The 23,466-nt window shown below is 39.5% G+C and overlaps 1 long non-coding RNA gene across 3 annotated transcripts in view; it reads right to left on the bottom strand.

Moving 5' to 3' along the window:
* The window catches only part of LOC122791000, a 381,867-nt gene that overhangs the window by 301,562 nt on the left and 56,839 nt on the right, over positions 1–23,466 (bottom strand). The window contains exons 4-5 of one of the 3 annotated variants that reach the window (XR_006363060.1): positions 3,408–3,447; positions 3,188–3,316 (exon numbers count right to left, since the gene is read on the bottom strand). The exons of 1 other annotated variant lie outside the window; for it this stretch is intronic. This is a non-coding gene — a long non-coding RNA (uncharacterized LOC122791000). The remainder of the gene's footprint in view (positions 1–3,187; positions 3,317–3,407; positions 3,448–23,466) is intronic. One more of the 3 variants, XR_006363059.1, reaches the window with a different exon arrangement.

Here is a 23,466-nt window from a genome sequence, read left to right as displayed (position 1 = left end):
TTCCAGTTATCAATGGTGTTTAATACCAGTCATGTCAATGGTAATGGGTAAATGCAAAGCACTTTGGTGTTAATCACTTAGTATTTGAGCAAGAGTGACCTTTTTGTCACTTTATTCCATAGTAGATGAAGTTGCCCATAGAATGGATTTTGTCTTGTCGAAGTGTAGTTACGTCTTGTGCAATGTTGGTTAATAAACTGAGGGGACAGACTCTCTATAGGAATAGATTCTTAAGCATCTTTGCTTCATCTGCAAATGTGTCATTGCTGCTGGTCAGCCTGCTTGCCCTGATGTATTGTCCCCTGATCACACCTTTCTTCATGTGGTGTGGGTGCAAGCTTTTGTAATGCAGGTAGTTGCTGACGAAAAACATCTTGCTATGAAGAACTCAGATTCTTCCTTCTATGTTCAAAGTGATGTCAAGGCAATTAATTTCTTTACCCAAACCACTGATGGAAAATTTTAAGGGGTGCAGTTATTTAAAATACTCCAAGAAGGAAAGAATCTTTAGTCCCCTTCCAGATGAAATGCAAATCAATGTAACAGCTGCAAAACGTGCTGCTGCGAGGTTCTAGAATGTATAGCCCTCGGGATGTTTCCCTGATCATCCCTTCCTTGAAAAATGCTACTGTGACTAAAACCAACTGAGCTGCTGTGGGAGCTCTGAAATGGCATATCATATCCTACATAACCTCTCTGCCAAAAATAAGGATGTGTACAACTTAATGATTACCTCAGCAATTGAGTATCTACTACAGGTTATCCGAAATGCCATGCCCAAAGCTTAATAAAATGACACCAGCATTACAAGTTAATTATAAAACCATTGTGCCCAAGATACTATCATACACATTTATATAATACTACTTAACATATATACAACCCCCACTAAAACATAAAATTTGCCTGGATTCCCGACAGTCAGACTCCCATCGTTACCCCCTCCAAAAAAAAACCTCCACATTTCCAAAAGCGAGATACAGCTACTGAGCCAGATGAGGAACCCTAAAACTGGTACTTCAATCCAAATCCAAAATGTTAAGCAAAACATGATGGAATATATTCCCCACTACTCAGACTTCTACCCCAATGCACCCTAATTAAAGAAAGCATAACTACATAAGATACTAAGAAATCCCACTGCAGTAAAGGAGCAAACCATATGTAGCAAAATTATACAGATTCCAACAATCATCATATATGCCCTAACACAATGTTTTAACTACACCACCCCTGTTTTATTAATTCACATGCTGTTACCAGTCATTTACGTAAATTATAAAATTCTTTATACGAGCCGTATGTAAGTGTTTGCAAAGTAACTTTACAGATTATTCTGTGGCCATATAACAAGTCACTCCTATATTTTATATTTGCTTATTTAATTGTATATATAGCTATATAGATAGATTATATATATGTTTTAATGTAGAAAGAGCAGTTACCCTTCGAATGTGTATTGTAATAACTTAACTGCAGAAACACACCATACACAATAAGCTAATAAGCCATGTATTTGTGTTTTCCTTTATGTATTAATTATCTGTATACAAAGTTTTACTGCAATAGAATTTTATTTATATTTGAATGGGCAAACTGTACATCAGCACCCTGATTGGAGAATGAATGTTCTCCAGCAAGGTATAAATGTACAAGTAATGCCCACTGGAAAAAAAAAGAGGCTACCACTTCACGGCAGCATATTAAAGCTGCCATGGAGCTTGGACTGCAAAAAAATGGTCACCATTACTTAACACTCGCTAACTAGCACTTTTGATGTTTAGTAAGTATAAAAAAATAAACAGAAAAAAGTGTATGTATGTGTATGAGTGTGTTTATGTTTGTCTGCATGTGTAAGTGAATGTGTATGAAAACAGAAGAGACTGTGTGAGAGCTTGAGAGAGTGAGAGCGATCTTGTGTGAGTGAATGCATGTATGAAAGCAGAGGAGACTGTGTGAGATCGAGAGACAGAGCAATCTTGTGTGCATAGCTCTCAACTGTCCAAATTTTCAAAGAATGTCCAGATTTTTGCTTCATATTTTATGTCTGTTCTTCATAAAATGTATGTTTTTTTCTGAAGTTTTGTGGCAAATCAGTGAGCAGTGAATTCACTAAATTACAGGCATTTGAGTTTCAGGCTTTATATCATTCAGAAAATGTATGGTAATAAAAGACATTTTATTCTAGCAACTTTAAGTTTATAAGAGCAATATTTAAAATGTGACCCTATTTTTGGGGCTTTGCCCTCCCATTTTTGGCTTTTTCCAAACTGCTTTGTTTGGAGAGGTTAAGAGTTATGCTTGTGCGAGTGAATGCGAGTATGAAACCAGGGGAGACTGAGTGTATATGTATGTGTATCTGAAAGCAGGAGAGACTGTATGAGCAAGAGAATGGGCTGTTTGTAAAATTGTTTTACTTATTTTTTAAATACTTATATATATATATATATAAGTATTTGATTTAAAATGCTTCCTCCAACACCATTAACATACAGAAAGTTTGAAACATTAGGCAGAGGAATTATTTCACATCAAAAATATACAAAATAGAGAACTTAAAAAAATATCCACAGTGGTACAGTGATAGCATTGTTACCTCACAGCAAGAGCTTCTTCTGTTCGATTCTCAGCTGGAGTGCCTTCTGTGTGGAGTCTGCATGTTCTCCTCAAGGTTGAGTGGCCTCCGAAAGACATGCATGAATGGATGTGCCTTCACTGGAGGTTTGGCATTGGGCTGGCAACTCGGCACCATAAAAATCAGCTGCCAATCATTAGCGGACCGAAGTTCCACTGTGGCGACCCCTAACCAGGAAAAGCCAAAGACAAACATAGAACTTAAAAAAATAAGTTAACAATTTTACTGACAGCCCATTCCCTCAACACAATAATGCCCTCCAGGGTGTACACTGTGGCAACACCCTTGGGCAGGCATTAATTACACATTAACACACCCTGTCGGGCATTATTGCTTTCTTGTTACTTACCTCTTTCCCATTCTCACAGAATATTCACTAGGTTTGGTCTGATTGCATCTAATTTTGTAGTACGTTCACATCCCTCATTCTCACTTCATCCACTAAAATCTAGTCAGGCTCATATTCCTAGACTAATTCCTTGAAAATGTTCATTATTTCTACTCTGCAAACATCTGTTAATTTATTCAACTGTATATCTTGTTTAAATTCACCTTGCACATTGGTTAATTCAGGTTATCCATAAAATGCTTCTGTTTTAGGGTACAACATACCACTAAAAATCTCCTCTTGTACATGGATTTATTTACATGGAATCATCATCTGTTCGATTTGTCTTTTAGCTGAAAAAAATCAAAATATTTGTTAATTTACTGTCTGACTGACCAGCTGTGTTGTATTTATGTATTGCTACAAACTTCAGAAAATACCTACCCAACACAAACTATCATACTGTGCTGATTACAGTAGAAAACTAGATCACGTGACATGGAAAAAGGAAGCAAATGGACAAATGTTCAATCTACAGTAAATACAAATACAACTTTATTATACTTGCATACAGTTCCACTCCAGCAACTGAATTAATAACTATGCATTACTGAATTAGAAAGCCAACTTTACATGTTGCAATATAATTACGAAAAAAGTTAGAAAACCTTGCAAATGATCTTTAAGTTTTGAGTATTTTGAATCACTTTCTTTGAAAGCCTTTTGAGTAATTTTTCAGTAATTCTTTTTAATTTTTACTAGATTTAGTAGATAGCAACAGATTTGTTGCCATCTACTGAACAGGAGTTCATGAACAATAGCCAAGCCACCTAGCACAGTGGCCAAGTTAGGTGCTTTTGTAAACTTATGGAATTTCTTAGCTGCTGGCACCTCCTTCCTGTGCATTCGCTGGGTCAGTTAGACATAGTTTCCGGTACTTTCCCGTTAACGGGTCAGCAGTTTTAATGTGGACAGGCAATGTTTGAAGACTTTTGAGCGTCTGGTGTAGTGGACTTGGTGCCAGTTTCCTGGCAGGGATTTTATGTTCTGACTGCAGATGCGATTTATGTTTGGAATTTACTTCACAGGAGTTTAGTATGTTTGTATTTCCCTTCTTAAGAGAGAACGGCAAGACTTTTCTCTATGATACAACCAGAACGCTATCCCGGCACTGCAAAAAAGTCTCTACAGCATGTTATTCATGTTAGAGGAAGCTTGTTGGACCAGTCTTTGACCACCTGCTGATTCTTAAGGGCTAGTGTGTTAATATCTGCAATGCTGTCAGGCATGTCTGTCAAGCTAAACACACAGACAATGGGTAAAACACCCAGGAAATATAGGAACATGTGCTGAAAATGTGAAATGAACATGGGGAGAAAGGGCTTAGAAAAATAGGAGCATGTCTTGCCATTTCTCTTGCAGGACTAAGTATAGTTAGTTTGCACTTATCGGAGATTGAAGCAGTGTCATTTGTGTATGCGTGTGTGTTTGTGTCAGAGCATGGAGTGATTGAAAATATTATTGCTGCCCTGTTAACGGAAAAGTACAGAGTTTCCTTGCCTTGCATGCCTGAGCTACCAAGACAGCAATGACTTGCTTTTCAAGCTGGTGATGTTTCTGTGTACAGTAAGTCTCTTTGCTGTTTGATCCACAGTAAAGCTTACAAACCTACATACTAAACTTATTTTTGTGGTCGCCTGTGCAAAGCAAAGTAAAAAATACAAAAAAAGATATTTCTAAATTAGAGACTACACTGTGGAATAGCTTCAACATCTTGTAGTGGAGGCCCATGGGATATATGGAAATGTCCCTTTAATGGCATACATAAATGGCTTCTGAATGCCTATGGCATTTTATGTTTTAAATCATTATTGGTTCACTCAGGCCAATAAAGTCAAATCCCACAAGCTGTAGACATTCTAGACAGCATAGGTGGATTGTTTGGTTATACTGATGTCCACAGGCAATGGGATACCTGCAAAATATCCCAAGGTGTAGAAAACTCGGAGAAACTTTTCAGTAAAAACTTCACAAGACCTAGACAAGTTAAAATCTTTACTGTGTAGTGTTTTAAATCCTCCCATAGTGGAGGCCCATGGGATTTTAGCAAATAAACCACTTTAGAAACAGTGTTTTCTGTGCAAGGAAAGAAAAAAAACAGTGGTACAAAAAATTGTGAGCTTTTCCTGGAACTGTTTTAGCTAACAATACTGTGACAGGGCTAGTGAGACTTTCCTAAGGAAGGTACGAGATTTCATGCAAATCTAATAGGGTATGCACTGAACACAGAAATGCCACACAAAAGAAGGTACATACAAGCCTTGCTTTATTTATACCTTACAGTGTAGACATAATTTGTTAAGTAGAAAATGTGCTCTAGGATGGGGAAAGGTTATATTTTTATACAAAAAAAGTTGTGTTAGTTGCACACTCATAACACTGCTGTACTAGCCTTTAGCATAACTCTCAACCACCCAGAGACAAATCTTAACAGAATCAGGGACAAATCCAAAAATAATCAGGGACACTTAAAATATTATGTTGGGAAATTGTCAAAGTAAGGGAATGTCAATTAATATATATTTTCAGAAGTAAAAGAAGTCTATATCTTTCATTTTCATTGAGTGTAATTCACCTTTTCTCTAGAAGTTACTAGTTTTAAGAGATTAGGAGGGACAAAGCTAAAAACCAAGTCAAAATCAGGGATAGTTGAGAGGTATGCCCTTGGGATAGTTGAGAGGTATGCCCTTGTATAGAAATATGCAGAATACATTGCAACTGTCTCTAGAAAGCTTCTACATTCCACCCATTCTTATATCCCATCAAAGATGATGAGTTCTTTAGAGTATGTGCCTTAATACTACCTAGAAGTGGTTTCTCATTTTTATTTAACATTTGTTTACCGGGAAAGTCAGACTTGGAATGAAGCCAATGTTCAGCACAGCCCTGGGGAGAAATGCTCCACATACATGTAGTTGTGACATGGGAGGAAACCAGAGCACCTGGAGGAAACCCATATGAATGCAGGACGACATGCAGACTCTGTACAGAAGGCACTCCAGCTGAATTTAACCAGAGAACCTCTTCCTGTGAGGCAACAATGCTACCGCTGCACCACTGCATCACCATCACAGTGGTTTTAAGAAAAGGCAATAGCCAGGGACAATGAACTGGAAAGTGTCTGTTTGGCATGAGATGTTCTTTTAGTCCAGTATTAGAAATACATGGCTGGTGACATTTTCTACAGGACTTGATTCTGTCAAGATAGCGCTTGAGCCACCCATAAATTTGCACTGTATGAGTAATTCTATCACTCTGGTTCTGAGGGTTAGGATGGAATTACAGACTGGCCGAATTCAAAGAAACTATGAAACTTTGGGCATGGAGGGATTTGTCCTTACTGATAATCTACTCCAAAAGCAGACCACATGGGGTTAACCACCGAGACAGCTTGCAACTCAGATACTCATCTTGCAGATATCAGATTAGACAGTTTTCCATGTACTGAACTTTAAATCTGCCAGATGGAGATGTGGTTAACTTTTCCATCAGAAAGTTAAGAACCCTGGAAGCAGCAACTTCTATGCAAAGTGATATGAGGTGAAAAACTCCAGAAACTATTTTACTAAGAAAACATTGAAAAACAGGATTCATGGAGCAGACATATTGAAGTGGCTGTGGATGTACCCTGGCAAAGTACTACAAAGGCCAGAGGCTAGTAACTCAAATACTTGAGCACTAGTGGCACAATCCTAAACATGGCCCCGTTTGGTTGTGCACGCACCAGCTAGGAAAACTCTTCCACAAGTGAAGCTAAGATTTTTTTAGCATCAGGGTTCCTTGCCACCTTTAGTACTTGCTACACATCCATTAAAAAAAGAAGAGTTACCTAAAAGGTATCAGACTCTAGGCAAATTAGAGTTGTATACTGTGGTATATCAAACTCGGTCTGTCTTTTGTAAGCAGAACCTTTGGCCATTTCCTTAAAATGGGAGAACCAATACTGCCTGGATCAAAGGTGGGGGGTCACCAAAAGTATTTTTGGGACAGTCCTGAATCCGGAGAATTACCTGGGATAAGAGAAAAGGGGGGACTATAAACAAACATTCCAGTGCAAGTGAATGAAAACACATTTATAAAGAAGGCCAACAGGTCTATTTGCGGTGTTCCCTGGAATTGAATTAATTTAATACTTTGAAGCCCCCCCCCCCATTATTCAAATTGCATTTGTGAGTGTCTTTTCTGGTTATGCTAAGTTTGCCTGCCACTATGTTTTGCTCTGATGGAATGTGATATGCTTGGGGGGGTTAAAGAGTGTTGAAAAGTTAACTTTCAAATGATAATAGCCAGTATGTATAAAGGATACAACTTTATGCCTCCTAGCTTGTTGATGTACCATATCACTGTGGTACTGTTTGTAATCAAGAGAACTCCAGGGATAAGGAGACTGAAGGGCATGGATCACAGCCCAGATCTCTTTCAAAATAACATGCATGCTTTGGTCTGTCTACAGAATATCATAGATCTTGCACCTTTACCCTCATAAGAACTGTCCCCAAGGAAATGAGTCGGTGCTTGTAGATACAGATTAATTTGGAGGTGGAGGAGAAAAGGAAGTACATGTAATTGCTTTTATCATGCAGATCCATTTATATAAAGCCTAAGATATGTATCTAAAGGATGCAACTTAAGATCCATTTGTTTTTAGATACCATACAATCTTTATGTACAGCCTAGCTACAGGAATCATGAAAACCAGATATCATGAACCCCAGAATTCTGAGAAACTCTCTGAAGTCCAAAACTGAATTGAGACTACCTCCTCTTGTATCAAAAACTTTTGCTGCAGTGTGTCTATAAGACATCCTAATAGAGAACGCAGTGGTAAAGGGCAATTTCTGGATGTTATCTGGAATCCTGCATTGAAAAGAAGAGTTGAAACCCATGCTAAGGACTCGACATCTATAAAAAGACTTTGCAAAGATAAACAAGTCATCCAGATAAGGAAGAAAAAATGATTGCCATTCAGCCTGCTACACGGATGGAAGCTATACCTTTTTGCAAATATGCATTAAACAGCAGATAATCCAAAGGCAATGCAGAGATGCTGAAAAAGGAAGGACATTTTTTAAAACTCATCTCAAAGCTTTATTGGGAACCAGAAACATTCTGGAATAGAAGCCCTTGTCCCTTAAACAAACATCACTGGTACTATGACTCCTAGGGTGAGTGAAGTTGAAAAACTTAAAAAAATTCTGTTTAGTTCAGGGGGTATGGTGAATCTTCCCTAAAAGGTGCCAGTGTCAGCCGTCTCCCTCCTGAACCACTATGAACCCTCAGTCTGTCAGTTTGTTGCAAAGGTAAATAAACTGAGTCAGCTGCTGGATCAGGCTTTAAGACATTGATGCAGGAGGGGAGAGGGAGAGGAAGCAGGCATGCTGGGATAACTATATACCCTCCCCTTTATTAGAAAGGTTTCTCTGTCTGTTGCTGTTCCCATCCTATCTGTGTTTTGTAGGTGTGAAAGGATCAGAGAGATTTGAAAGGCGGTGGTCTTAGAAACTCCCTTTACTAATTTCTCTCCATCATATTGTTTTTGGACCCGAATAGCAGATGGACCAAATAAAACCTTTTCTTCTGTAAAGCTGAACTCAAAACTTCAGATTGTTTCAACAGAAAACTTCTTAATTTATTTCTGTTCAAAGGCAGAAGCAGAGGCCCTAGACAGTGTTTGCAGAATCATACACATCTGTAAGGCATGTTAAGACACTAATGACATGTCAACAAGTCAGAGAGGCATGAACTTCCTCATGAAAGACTGATACTTAATTCTATATGCCCAAGTGAAAGAATAAAAAATTCCAATATCGAATCTGGCCCAAAACCTGCCCTTCTATATTCAGAGGAAGGAATTAAGGAGGGTAAATAAGTGTTTGTTAGTTTAAGTTTGTAAAGCTTATCTGCTTTCATGGGGACTGAAGATTCTGAATCAGTGTTGTCACAGGCAGCATAATATACCTCCTCCAAGGCTGGCATACAAGGAATAAAATGCAGAATGAGGTAAATGCACTTAAAAAATGTACTAAAAAATGTCCTCTATAGTGGGAACAACCATTAGATCCCCTAATATCTCATTCATTCTGACAATTTGAGAAAATAAATTCCCATCCAAGGAGGTTGTGAAGACCAGATTTCCTTTTCATCTGAGTAATGGGCTTGAGAATCTGAAGGAGATTAAGCCCAGTCTCTGTGTTAGGTTCATCTGTCATCTTGTCTTCCTCAGGGATATTTCAAATGTACTGCTTAACAGGTACTACAGGATGTGTACAATGACTAACAATTTCTTAGCTAAAGAAAATCATTTTTACTTATGGATTCCATGTCTTCAAGTGAACAATGTTTAACCATTTTTGTTAAAACAGGTATCTTCTATGACCATCTAGGAAAGGAATCTGTGCCCATTCAAGAGCTCTTAATGCAGACACATCTGGTAGAATCCTCTGGTTAAATTCCATATCCCAGTAAAGATGGTTCTCGCATGTCTGGACTGGACACTGGGACAGCTGAAGCAGACGTGGCTGACCCATAATTCATATCAGCTGAAAGGACTACACCAGGGGATTCTGGAGAGGTAGGAGATTCTGGAGAGATAAGTGATCTGAAAAACAAATGGCCTTTACCGTTTCACTCAATATCAGCTGCACACAGACTGAGCCAAAGTAGATGGTGACGACCCTCAGGCAAGTTGTTTTTTTCTTTCTAGGAACTGCAGAAATCGGACCAGCAGGAATGGGGTAAGTATGACTGATGAGGGTGCATCAGATGCAGCTAGGATCGTTGGAACAAGTTGGTCTGAAGGGAAATTGTCAAGTCTACAGAAGCAGTGCACTTCTACTTACCCATAAAGTAGAAGTCCCCCAAACCCGATAAAGCACAAGCAGTACAGTAAAATTCTCAGAAACCCCTTAGAAATAAAATTAGACTGAGAATAAATGGCACATACCGGCCATCATCCCTGCTCAAATGAAACACTGCCTTACACTTAAGTTCTTTACATCAAGTATCCACACTACCCTAAGCTAGAAATACCGGCCCCAGATAAGAAACAGATGATAGGCAAGTAATACTGGGTTATTAAAAGGGACCATTCCATATAAACAAACTAAAAAAAAAAAATATACATATATATATATATATATATAGATATATATATATATATATATATATATAGATATATATATATATATATATATATATACACACACATACATACATATATATATACATACACACACACATACATATATATATATATATATATATATATATATATATACACACACAGACACACAGACACACAGACACACACAGACACACACACACACACACAGACACACACAGACACACACACACAGGTCTACTTTTGAAGTTCAAACTTTCAAAACGTAGAGATTCTTATGGTCTACACCACAAGATCAAAGTTTTGAAACTTTGAAATTTAAAAAAGAAAAAAAATGTGTTTTGACTCCCCACACTCTCTGCTAATTAAATATACCAATGCCAAGCTCGCATTACTGTGAGGAAAATGGTTAGTATACCATTCTGCATTGTGCAGTGATCTCTGTTTATATAGTTTACTATCACATAGTCAATCGCACTTTGTTGCTGTTGTAAGGTTTGACATTGTGGGGCAGATCACACTATATAGTGGGAATCAGGAAATGTACCCTTCCCCTCACTGTAGTGCAATCTCGGAGTTTGTATATATAAGTAGGGGGTGGGGGGCACAGCTCCCATATTAGAGTGCAGGGGGGCTTACCCCCTGCAAAAAGTGTTTTTGAATGTTGAGCGGATGTGAGCATTTCAGCAAAGTTGACATTTTTAACATTAAACTTTACTGAAATGCTCAGTTCGAAATGTACTGTGTTCGGTGTTTTGATTTCCAAACATTTTGTTCGGACAACACTCACAGTGCATTTGAGTATGTGATAGTAAATCTATAATATATATATATATATATATATATATATATATATACACATACATACATATATATACATATATACATATATATATATATATATACATATATATATATATATATATATATATATATATATATATATATATATATATATATATATATATATATAGATATATATTATACATATATACACACACACACACACACACACACACACACACACACACACACACACACACACACACACACACACACAAGTAATACATTAAAAATATGTTTTCTGTGGAAGAGTTCCTCAAAGGATGGAAAGCAGCTGAAAGGATATCTGTTGTTCTTGTGAAGCCTTTGAGCTGCTTCATCACAAGGCAGCAAGAAATTACTGAAGATTTTCCATTCTGCTGATTTTCCCTTCCTAGGGCTGACCAATCAGGAGACAGAGTGGAATTCTCAAATTCCATTCAGTCACCATCTTGCTGCACAGTGCAGATACTATGGTCATTTTATGCATACCCAACTCAAATATTGATGGAGCTTTGCCACAAGTCTCAACTCTTATTTTCACTGAGAATATTGTCATTGTGCAATAGCCAGCGGTCATTTCATCCACCTCTGACTCCAGTACTGAAGCAGTTATGTCACAAGGCCTGACTCTTGAACATTTTTACTCTGGATATGGTCAGTGTACAATGTGAGCTGTTTTATCATGTACAACCCTACTGTTTGTATTAATTTTAACTAGTCAAATATGTACCTGCCCTGTGTGAAAAGTTGCTGTGACATTCTCCCTAAAGGAGTAGTCCTTGCACTTTAAGGACGACAAAGGCCACTGCCCTCTTAATCAGTATCGTAGAAGGTTACTAGGCTAATAGCCACAGGGACCTTACAAGCCTAGCCAATATTCCCAATGGTGTCTGGTTAAAACCAGACACTAAAATCAGCATCTAGTGCCCCTGTCCAAGAGGGACACAGGTGGGACCCCCCAGGGTGAATTTCCAGTTACCCATCCAATTGTCACAATTATGCTTAAATAGGACCAACAAGTCTTTGACATGGAAAGGAAGTTTGTTCCAAATGTGGGGCAACCTCAGAGACAATTCTGTCTCTGAAGCAAATCCTGTTGATGTCACATACCAGGTTAAAGTCCCTTGAGTTAGTGACCAGTGTGTCCCTGATCACTGAACAAAAAGCATACTCATGCCAGTATACAAGAACAAAAAGGATATCCACAACTGTGGGCAGTACAGAGGCAAAATCTTATCACCTATCACAGTGCATGAAAGTTCTGGAGAGGGTGATTAATAAATGGATACTCAGAGTAGCAGAATGTAAGATGGGAGTTGAGCAGTTCAGATTCAGATCAGGATGCAGCACAGCTGACCCGATGTTTGCAGTGGGACAGATACATGAGAAGAAGCTTGAGATGAGGAAAGTTTCCAACTGGGTATTCCTATACTTGGAAAAAGCATATGACAAGGTCCCAAGAAAGCTGATCTGGGCAGTACTGCTGTGGTTTGAAGTCCCAGAAACATTGCTAGAATTAGTGCAGGCTATGTACAAGGAACCAATGACTCAAGTACCAAAAGTGTTGAGCCTCAGAAGAGTTTCCACTGGGAGGGGGTTTACACCAGGGTTCAGCTCTGAGCCCACTGCAATATATAACTGGTGATGGACCACTTTAGCAAACAGGTTGGAGGGGACAGATCAGCAAAGTTGCTGTATGTAGACCATGTGGCATTACAGGCAGACTCAAGAGTTAGAACTTCAGCAAAGGATAAGAGAATGGAATGCAAAACTGAAGGCACATGGGCTGAAACTAAGCACAGATAACAGTGATAACTGCAGCAAACTGGGGAAATCAGAAGAAGCTGAGAATAGATATAGTTGAACAGGTAAACAGTTTCAAGTATCTGGGAGGGGTGGTTGAGGAGAACAGAAGGCTGAATGAAGAGGTCAAAGCTAAAACCAGAAGGGTTGCAGTCAACTGGCATAGAGGCTCTGGTGTAGTCTATGACAGAAGAATGCCAAAGAAGCTGAAAAATAAGGTGTACAAGGCAGTGGTGTGACCAGTATTACTGTATGGTACAGAAACCTGGGCAGAACAGCTGAAGAAGCTAGAGGTGATGGAAATGAAGTACTTGAGAAGGGTGGTAGGATGTACACTGTGGGACAGACAAAGAAATGAGGACATAGCAGAAGTCAAAGTAGCTCCAATTGCAGAAAAGATCAAAGAGATCAGATTACATTGGTTTGGACATGTGCAGAAAAGCCGAAGACAATCTGTTGAGGAAGATTTGGGACAGATAGGGAGACAATAAGAGGAAGAGAGGATCTCCAGCAAAGAGGTGGTTGGATTGTGTGACAGAAGATCTGCGACAGTCAGGCAGCAGTGTGGCACTAAATTGAGAGAGTTGCAACAGTTAACATGATACCCTGACCCCATGTAGAAAAAATGGGAAAAAGGGGGCTAATGATTTTTCCAGAATATGAAAGCAGTCTTAAGGGTCTGACTCTGGGTTTGTCTTACTCCCCTTTCCCTTAAAGACAGCTTTAGAAAGCTCATGTCTCCATTCTTGAGGAATCTCCCCATATTTATATGCCATAGTAAATAACAGGTATAATGGCATTGTATCTCCCCATATTTATATGAGATAGTAAATAAGAGGTATAATGGTATTTTAACTTCTTACTGAAGTGTTCTCAGGTCATCACTAATTCTGGTCTCTTCACTGTGCATTGTTTGGATCCAGTTTGTGCAGTTCTTTTTCAATATAATCCAGTTTGATTCCAGTATCTGAGGTTACCTGGATGTCACTAGGATGACCATCATCCTCTTTGTGGCGCTAAACTGTTTTGCATAAGATTTTATAAACATATCTATAAACTGTTGTCTCTGAAAATAAATTTTAGAATTGACAGTTTATCAATTTGTATGCCTTTACTTTCTCCATACCTTATCTATAAAAAAGGTTTATTACCCTCAATATCTTTATTGAACTTTTCTTCAAATTTGTCTTGATCTTGACTCGTACTACGAGTAATTTGGATTGTCCAGCTGGTTGCTTCAGTTTTCAAAGTTGTAGTTGGAACTCTATTTCATGCTATTTTTTCTCTCTCACCTTAATCGGGTATTTTGTTCTTATGGAAATACAGGCGCCTGACACTGTATGCCTAGAACCTGATGTTAAATATTTTTGATTTTTTGCACTTTCAAAACCTTCCACATTCCATTTGCAGTTTTTCCACTGAACACATCACTCCAGTTAGTTTTACATAGTGATTGTTTTGTTTCCACATAATCTATAACTATTCTATGCATCAATTTAGATTTCAATTTAGCAGAATTATGTAGCAACAAATTAACATTTATAACCCCATGATCACTGCACATCAATGGTGGTAAAACTTATCTTAAGCAATTGTCGTTCCTGAATATACATTGTGAATAATTTCCTTAATGTTTTTGAATCAATATTATTCCAGTCTGTGTCTGATAAATTTAAGTCCCCAGCTATTATTCTTCCCTCCTGTGTTTCATGCAAGAAATGTATGAATTCCTCTAGGTCATCTGCACTTGACTTTGGTGGTCTATACACTCCAACAATTGTTATATGTTCTAGGGTTGTCTTTATTGCCACAGTTATACAGTCATTAGTATTGGTGTTATCACTGAACATGTTAATAATCACAAGCCTATCTTTAATCCCTATCATAACACCTCCACCTGATTTTTTTGTTAGAATGTCTGTTACAGTAAAAACACTTGTAAGTTGACAGAACTGGTTTCCAGTCATTCTTTAACTAGGTTTCATAAACAATATCATCAATCTTGTTGAAATATAAAAAAAATTCAATAAAATACTTTATTAATGCTCCTAGCATTAACAGAGACGCATCTGTGAACTGTTACATTATTACCCTGGCAAAATCCCTGCCTAATGTTTGTAAAATATTGCAAAATATCTCCTGCAAAAATTCTCTTCCCTGATTTTAAACATATGCCATCCTGTCTAGACACGTTTGCCCAAAACAAAGCTTGGATGTTCTACACATTTCCATTTTTTTTTTAAACAGGGCATTTTTCCATGTAGATATTTACCCAAAAGATCTTTTCATTCACGGTGACCCGACTATCCTTTATGTGATTTGTGAAAAAATACAGCTCAACACTAGTACAAGCTATACTATCCAAGGGAAATGTAATCTCCCCTACTAAGAATCATAGAGTCCTTGCAGATGAGATTTGTACTGACAAACAGATCTGTACTTCCTTACATTAAGGCATTCCAAAGCTTGTCACATCTATTTTCAGTATCTACTCTGCAACTGTAAATATCAGTTCCTGTAATAAGTGAATCTCCAATTACAATAATATCTTTTCTGACCAGATCTGAAGAATCTTTAACTTCTAACTGCTCTATGAATTGTTACAATGGAATGATCTTCATAACTATTAGTCTTATTAATCCGACTGTTTTCATTGTGTAATAAATTTGCAAGCATACAATTCTCATCCAGCTGGCTTTGTACAACAGCTTAAGCCATCTAGTCGATATCTTTCTCCATTTTCTTTCATCTGCCCCTTGCCTCTTCATCCCTCTTTTGGAAAAGTAATACTTTTTTCTGTAGATTGCTATGTAATATGCAGATTACAGGGAATGATAACACTGTTCTATCAGAAAACAAAGCAGTATCTTTAATAGATATTCCCTCTACTTAAGACATTTATCAGTTTATTTCTTCGTTATTTGTTCTGAATCTCTTTTCTCCGTTTCCTTCTAAACAGTGACTCTTCAGATTGCTGAATACTTGCATACAGAATTCAAGTTGTCAAGGGCATTGTCTTGTTTCATAGGGGTTGAATGATCTTTACAGACAAGAGATACATCATTTCCTAAATGTGTTCTATTTGCTCTTCGCCCAACATTATTTATCTCACTAGTACAATCATTAATATATGTAGCAGTTCTCAAAGCTGTGTCAATGCACAAGTGCAGTCATTGTCAGTAAGTCTAGATTTACTTCTAATGGTAAGCAAATCATCCAATTTTAAACATGAGGAGAACAGATCAGTGTTATTAGGAGTTACTTTAAATATGCATAGTATTTGTTACTATGTACAAGATACATTTGCTTTAGCAAATTATTAATGGCATATTTAAGGAATCCACATTCAGCATAAAAAACTGTAAAATAATTAAATCAACCTTTAAGACTAAAACCACACAAGCAATATACAACTAAATACAAAAGTAACAGTAATGTTTTTCTGACCATACAAGTTCTGAAAGTTGGACAAAAGCAGTAATTCCTCACTATCACTCGCAGCCGTACTTTTAAACGGTAAAGACCAATACATCACAAACCAAACAAGGATTGTCTAGATAAACTCTAGATTGTCCTCTCTGTAGTCTGTGTGGCTTTATAGCCGACTACGCCCCTTGGGATGGCTAGAGCTTGCATGTCTAAAGTCCAACCCTTTCTAATGAAAAGTGAAAATAAAGGTAAAACAAAATATAAAAATCAAAGTCAGCTTATCTACAAGCTATTCGTTCCTTCCTACAATGAGTGAAAAACAGTGATAAAATATAAATTCAAATTAAACTTCACTTACCAGTCAGCTCCACAGTAAATCACAAACCAAGATAGGACCATTTAAACATTAGTAAATCACTTTAAATTATAATAGACAGCGATTTGGGTAACTGTTCTGTGTCTTAAACTACATATTCCCCAGGATTCACAAATCCTCCGTGTAAGAGTAGAGGAGGCTTACACTGAAATGTCAGTGTAAGAATAAGACAGCAGTGTGCCATGCATATTAATGAGGGTGCGCTGCCTCAACTCCAACACTAACACGGAACATGCACGAGTGTCGGACTGCCTAGCAGTCCAAAAATCCACGCCCCTGCAAGTATCACAATAGGGAAATGTTAACTGACATCAGAAAGTCTGCTCAAATGTGTAAATACCCAACAGTACACTCCCCCACATTCTAAACCCCAGTACAATAAAATATAAAACTTTTAGCATTCCCAATATAGCTGCCCGTATTGCCGCCGTGTGTATGCCCATTGCTTAGCTACATTTAGCAGTAAGACATTGAAGAGGATAATAAATGTATACGCAAATTAAGCAAAATAGCAACAGAGTAGTTGTAGAACCCGCACACTAAGAGTCCTGGTTCGAGTCCCAGAATTTCTTCCATTTACCAATGAAATTTTAGTAAAAAGCATTGAAATGGCCTATGTAGTAGTGAACAAATGTTTTAGATTTTTTATATATATATATATATATATATATATATATATATATATATATATATATATATATATAGATATATATATATATATATATATATATATATATATGAATAAATATAAATAAATATATATAAAAAGAAAGTGAAATAGTTATGCATACTGATGAATGCAGAAGTAATGCATCTTGAGCAAAGTGAAGCACTGCTGCTAAGCAAAGTTTACCAGTATTAAGCACATTTCAGTACAATTGCCCATAGCTTAGCAGTGCATTAACTAGCGCAATAGCTTTGCGCGGAGCTGCGCATCACGCCAACTAGTGCAAACAGAACATGCGTGTACGTAGCTGCGCCCTTCGCTAACCAGCGCAACGTAAAGCAACATAGAGCAACATCGGGCAACGTAGAGCAACATCGGGCAACGTGCAGCAACGTAGAGCAGCTTAGAGCAACGTCAGGCAAAGTCGAGCAAAGTCGTTAAAACATAGCCACACCTCCTAGCCGGTCTGGCCAGTAGTGAAATAAAAAGCAATGATAGGCCTAGAACCCGGGATACTGTGCACCATAACCACAGTACTGAACCACTAAGCCATGACATCTTTACATAAGTATGCACTTTCAACACACATACATATCAATGTAAGTTTACCCATTGCTATGCAGGTGTACCTTCAACTGCGTTTTTTCAAAACTAGCCAATCACAAATAAGTGCGAGAAATTATGCATATTTAAGCTCCATAGGCGGGAATACTATCTATAACTGGTTGTAGCTCCCATCTGCAGGCAGCAATGGCTGGTGCTGGAGAGGGCTCTCATTTTCAAGCGCAACATTGGGGCATTGAGGAGTCAAAAGTTATGGTTTGACTCCTTGTCCACCATCATGATAATATACTCCTGCGGGGCCAGTACCAGGTCACCCAATATAAAGCGGAAGCCTGGAACGGTCTAGCTCATGAACTCACCAGTACCACAGGTGTCCCTCGGATTGGTGAGCAGGTCAGACACCACCATCCAGACCCAAGATGTGAGATGCCAAATGCCCCACTACCAAGTAGCCATGGAATTAAGCATGTAAGAATTGCTATTCTAGAGTATACTATGGATAGGTATGTCCCAATATCACTTCAATTCACGGCTGCAGGTGTCCGTGCTGCAAATCAGCAAGTCTATGCAGACAGGCTGCGCCACCAGGCAGGTTAGTATTCTGCATGTACTGTTATGTAAAATAAATGAGAGAGACTGAAAAATGTGTTTAAACACAATAAAGGTATAATAATTCTCTAATAATTATTCTGCATGTACTGTCATAAAATAAATAACAGAGCCTCTAGAAAAGTCTTTTAAGTCTTTAATAAAGGTATAATTCCTGGAGTGTCTGTCATTTTCTTTGATATGTTGCTGTATTCTTGCATTATAGAAATAGTACTGGTGTATTAAGCGCTGTTAACACACAGTTGGGTAGGCCCATATAAAGTGGATGAAGGGAGTGCCAGTAGCTTTTAAGCATATTCACAGTCCTCAACTGTTGGTTCATGCCCAGCATGTACAGGTTAATCTAGCACATGAGTAGCTTGGTATTGTGTTCCCCAGAAATGTCATTGTGCTGGCAGAAATGTAGGGAGCTGTTAACATATAACTGATAATTTCACCTACACATATCTAGATAAGTATATGAAAGTAGAGCTGTCAGTGTACCATCTCAGCAGTAGTGTGTCTGAGCAACTCACAAAATATGTAGCAGTAACATCTGCATCCTGGACAGTTTGTATGTCAGATACAGCCAATGAATAGAAAGATCTAGCAAAACCCATTTCACGATCCAAGGACAAATGTGTAGTGTAATACATGTAGTGTAATACATGTAGGGGACATAACTGAGATCAATAGGAATTTAGTGTAAACTAGAAGGATATACAAGTTGTTAATGGAGCTATCATTTCCACCCTATTGTATGTGCATAAAAAATGCAATTCCACACCTCAATGGGTATGTCTAATCTCAAAACATTTGTTGGGATATATGTCCTATTGGTTTATAAAAATCTGCATTTATTTCGATGCATGTGCCCTGTTCAAATACCACAATATTGGTGGCCTGTTGCCATCTCCCCTTGAGTACCTTGTTCCCCATTGGCCCTTTTTTTCCAATTAAAGGAATTCCCAATACTATTCTAGCATGTCCAAAGGTCAGTTGTCAATATCCTCTCCGGTCCAGCTGGTGAATCTGGGAATCTTAAGGCAATGTTACAACTGCCTCATGTACAGACAACCCTCTCCTCCTCCCAACAAATTCCAACACTTGAGAGATGCAACCATATAGCCAAACTGGAGGCTAAGCTCTCTCAACTCAGTACTGGCGTAACCAGTCAGGAGGAGAAGGAAACCACACGCACTACAATTAGTCTCACAGACCTACCACGACAGCAAACCAAACACAAAAACATAGCCGGAGGCTCTAAATAAAAATCTGCCTAAGCAGCAGAGACCTCCAAAGCAGACACCCAAGCAACCGCTACCCCAAAACAAAACACATGCAACACATAGCTCACAAAGCCAGTGTGCCAAACAGTCACAGCCCTTAAAGCTAAACACACCTGATACACTTGTAATAGGTGACTATCGTCAGGCACACTGACGTCCCACTCACCAGGCTGAAGGTCACGGTGAGCTGCTTGTCGGGCGCTAGGATCCGCCACAACACAAGCACTCGGGTCACTCCAAGGCAAGTACAAATATGACTCTGTCATTGTCCATGCTGGTGTGAATGACCTGAGACAGAGGAGCTCTAAGCATGTAGCCCAGGCCAGTATGACCCTGACCTTGAGTAGCATCTTGCCCTCACCAAGAATGATGCCACAATATGAAGACAAGATGATCAATTTCAATTGGCTTAAGTATTGGTGTCATTCAAAGGGGATCCAATGCCTGTCAGCCTGGGATGACATGCTCGACAAGCCATGATGCTTCTCTAGAGACAGCTTGCACCTGTCACCCCTGGGCTTTCGGATATTGGCAAAGGCTCTTGCTACCCCCATAGTGTCTTTTAGGCAAGGCTCAAAAGACAAACCCGCCTCCATAGGTATCACAAGGGATAAGAAACTAAGAGTAATGCTTCTCAATGCCAGAAGTCTAAACCTCAAGATGCACACACTCGAAACTCTCCTTAGCATGGAGAGCATCGATATCTGTGCAGTAACAGAAACCGGGTTCAAGGCTCCCAGGAGCACCCCAGCACTACCAGGTTATACCTCATACCATGCTTTTCAGCCCCAAAACTTGGGCCGAACCACAAAAGGAGGGGGAGTATCAATATTCGTCAAAGATATCCACACCTCCAGGTTGGTGGCACAGCACGAAACAGAGACTATCCATGTGTAACTAACAGTGGGTAAAACTGCCTTCCAGTTTATAGCAGACTACCCTCCCAACCCCAGGAACCCCACTCTGCCTTCCTGAGAACACTGGAAAATACGAAGTTCTCTCCAAACACCATTATATTGGGCGACTTCAACTACCCAAACAGACTGGGAGCATTACTCTAGCTCCAACACCCTAGCCCAAATGTTCCTAGAATTTATAAACTCAAATGTTATGGAACAACTTGTTACCACTCCCACAAGAGGGGAAAACATACTGGACCTGATCACCAACATGGAGACTCTATGCTCCAGACCAGAAGTGTATCCTTCACTGGTGAGATCAGACCATAAACGAATCTCACTGGATATTCACATCCCAACCCCACACCCTGCCCAGAAAACCACAGTGAAAAAGCTTCTCTAAAGCAAATTTCACACTCCTCAAAACAGAGGTGGAATCCTTCAAAGCCCCCAGGCCCGTGGAAAATACAGCCCAGACCGCAGAATCCTTTATAAATGCATTCTATGAACACCTTCAGGAATGCATGGATCATGCAATCCCAAATAAAACCAAGACCAAATCCTCCAAAGGCAGACATCCTGTCTGGTGGACCCCAGCCATAAACTATACAATAGGAGGAAGCCACTACATAAGAGCAAAATCCCCAAAAGGAAAGGCATCTAATCAATATTAGCAAAAAACTACGGGCACTCACAAAATCGTCTAAGGCCAGCTTTGAAAGAAAAATTGCACAGGACACTAAGGATAATCACAAGGCTTTCTTTAGTTATGTTGGGAACCTGGGTGGGAATTCCCAGATGTGCTCAGAATTAGTTCAAAATGACAAAAATACACCGAACCCACAGACAATGCCAACATCCTAGCTGACCGGTTCAGCGCAAACTTCTCCCCCCCTCTCCACCAAAAGGGCAAATATCTATCCCAGAGTGCTGCCCCCCCTGACATTCCAGATGCTCAGGTAAGAGCCGCCCTCTCCAAAGCAAAAAACACAGCATCAATGGGACCAGACAGTGTCCCAGGCTGCATCCTACATGAACTCCAAGAAGAGCTAAACCCAAACATAAAACTACTGTTCAATCTCAGCCTTACTACAGGATATGTACCCAAAGAGTGGCATACAGCAACAGTGGTCCCTCTCCACAAAGGTGGTGCCTCAACGGATCCTGGAAACTATCGTCCCATAAGCCTAACTAGCTTAGTCTGCAAAGCTATGGAAAGGATCATGAACCTCATAAAGATATTTGTGACCTACAGACACTGGATCCTACCCAGTTCGGCTTTAAGGGCAGATCCTGCCTCAAACCTGGTCAATTTCTTTGAAACAGTCACCAAGGCCATTGACGAGGGGAAGGTGGCCCACACAGCCTACCTGGACCTCGCAAAAGCCTTCGATACAATACTCCACTCGGGCATTACAGATAAGCTCACCAGCTTAAATATAAACCCCTATGTCACTAGATGGGTTGCAAACTGGCTCAAGGACAGAACACACATGGTTAGAATTGCTGGAGCCATGTCAGACTCCAAACCAGTTACAAGTGGCATCCCACAAGGATCAGTCCTGGGACCTCTCTTGTTCGGTATATATTTCTCGGAGGTACAGACCAACATGGAAGGACTGTGTCTGACCAAGTTCACAGATGACTGCAAACTGGGTGCCATAATAGACTCTCCAGCTGACACAAGCATCCTACAAAAGGGCCTCATAGAAATAGACAACTGGTGCCAGAGCCATGGCCTCAACCTAAACACCAAAAAGTGTATAGTCATCCCCTTTGGCAAAAACAAAGTGCCCACAAATTACCACATAGGTGGTAATCCATTAAGTACAGAATGGATTAGGGACCTGGGGACCCAAGTTGATAGCAATCTCTCATTTGACAACTATGTGGCCAAAGTGGTTAGAAAAACATTTTATATAGCCCCCCTAATCATGAAAGGATTCACATCTAGATCAGGGGAGGTTACTGTGCCTCTTTACTCATCCCTCATCAGGCCCATAATTGAGTAAATTGCCCCTTTTGGGATGTACCTTACCAGACACCTGCGGCAACTGGAAAGACCCCAAAAGTACCTCATCAAGAGGATCAAAGGGCTCAAACAGATGCCATATGCTGCCCGGTTAAAGAAAGTCCAGCTCTACTCAGTGGCATACCGCCTGCTCAGAGGTGATCTGTGGCTGACGTATAAAGCCATGTTCAACCCGGAATTAATGGACATGCTGCACCTCAGAAAATCCAAATCCCATCGAGCTACGCGCTCGAGAGACTTGAACCTCAGCACTGAAATAAATAGGACATGCTGGAGGAACAGATTCATAACCCAGAGGCTCCCTTCACTCTGGAATAAAATCCCAGTCCAGGTTAGGCAGAGACCCTCTAACTCTCTTCAAGAGGAATCTTGATGAGTGGAGAGGAGATCGTAGGTTTACACGGGTATCACTTCTGTGTCACTGTTAGACAGAGGCACAGTATACTAACCTCAAAAAAGGGCATAGCAAAATTAATTTAAAAAGGGTGGCAAAAGCTAAACACACTCTGGCTAAGCTTATAAATGCCCTAGGGCAGCCTAGTATGAACCTATGAATCAATTAAACCTGCACGCTGTTGTAATGTCTACTGTTGTCCCATATATGCATGTGTCATGCTTGCTGTTTAAATGTTGGAACTCCGGTGTGTTGAGTTAATGGGAACACTTCTGCATGCCGTTATAACTAATTGGGAATGCTGTTGACTGTTACTAACCCAAATTTTCATTAAATCCTCCTAAACAGAACGTATGGGAAGGCGAGCCCCAGTGGTACCACCTGTCCCACCTCAGCTGGCGATGGCACCTGGCACTAGCAGTTCTGGTGCCCAGCCTGGGACCTCCTCCTCCGCTGG

This window comes from Protopterus annectens, chromosome 16.part0 (assembly GCF_019279795.1).
Source record: "Protopterus annectens isolate FY-2018-M chromosome 16.part0, PAN1.0, whole genome shotgun sequence".
In the NCBI taxonomy this organism is placed as follows: domain Eukaryota; kingdom Metazoa; phylum Chordata; order Ceratodontiformes; family Protopteridae; genus Protopterus; species Protopterus annectens.
This window is presented reverse-complemented; position numbering and strand designations above follow the sequence as displayed.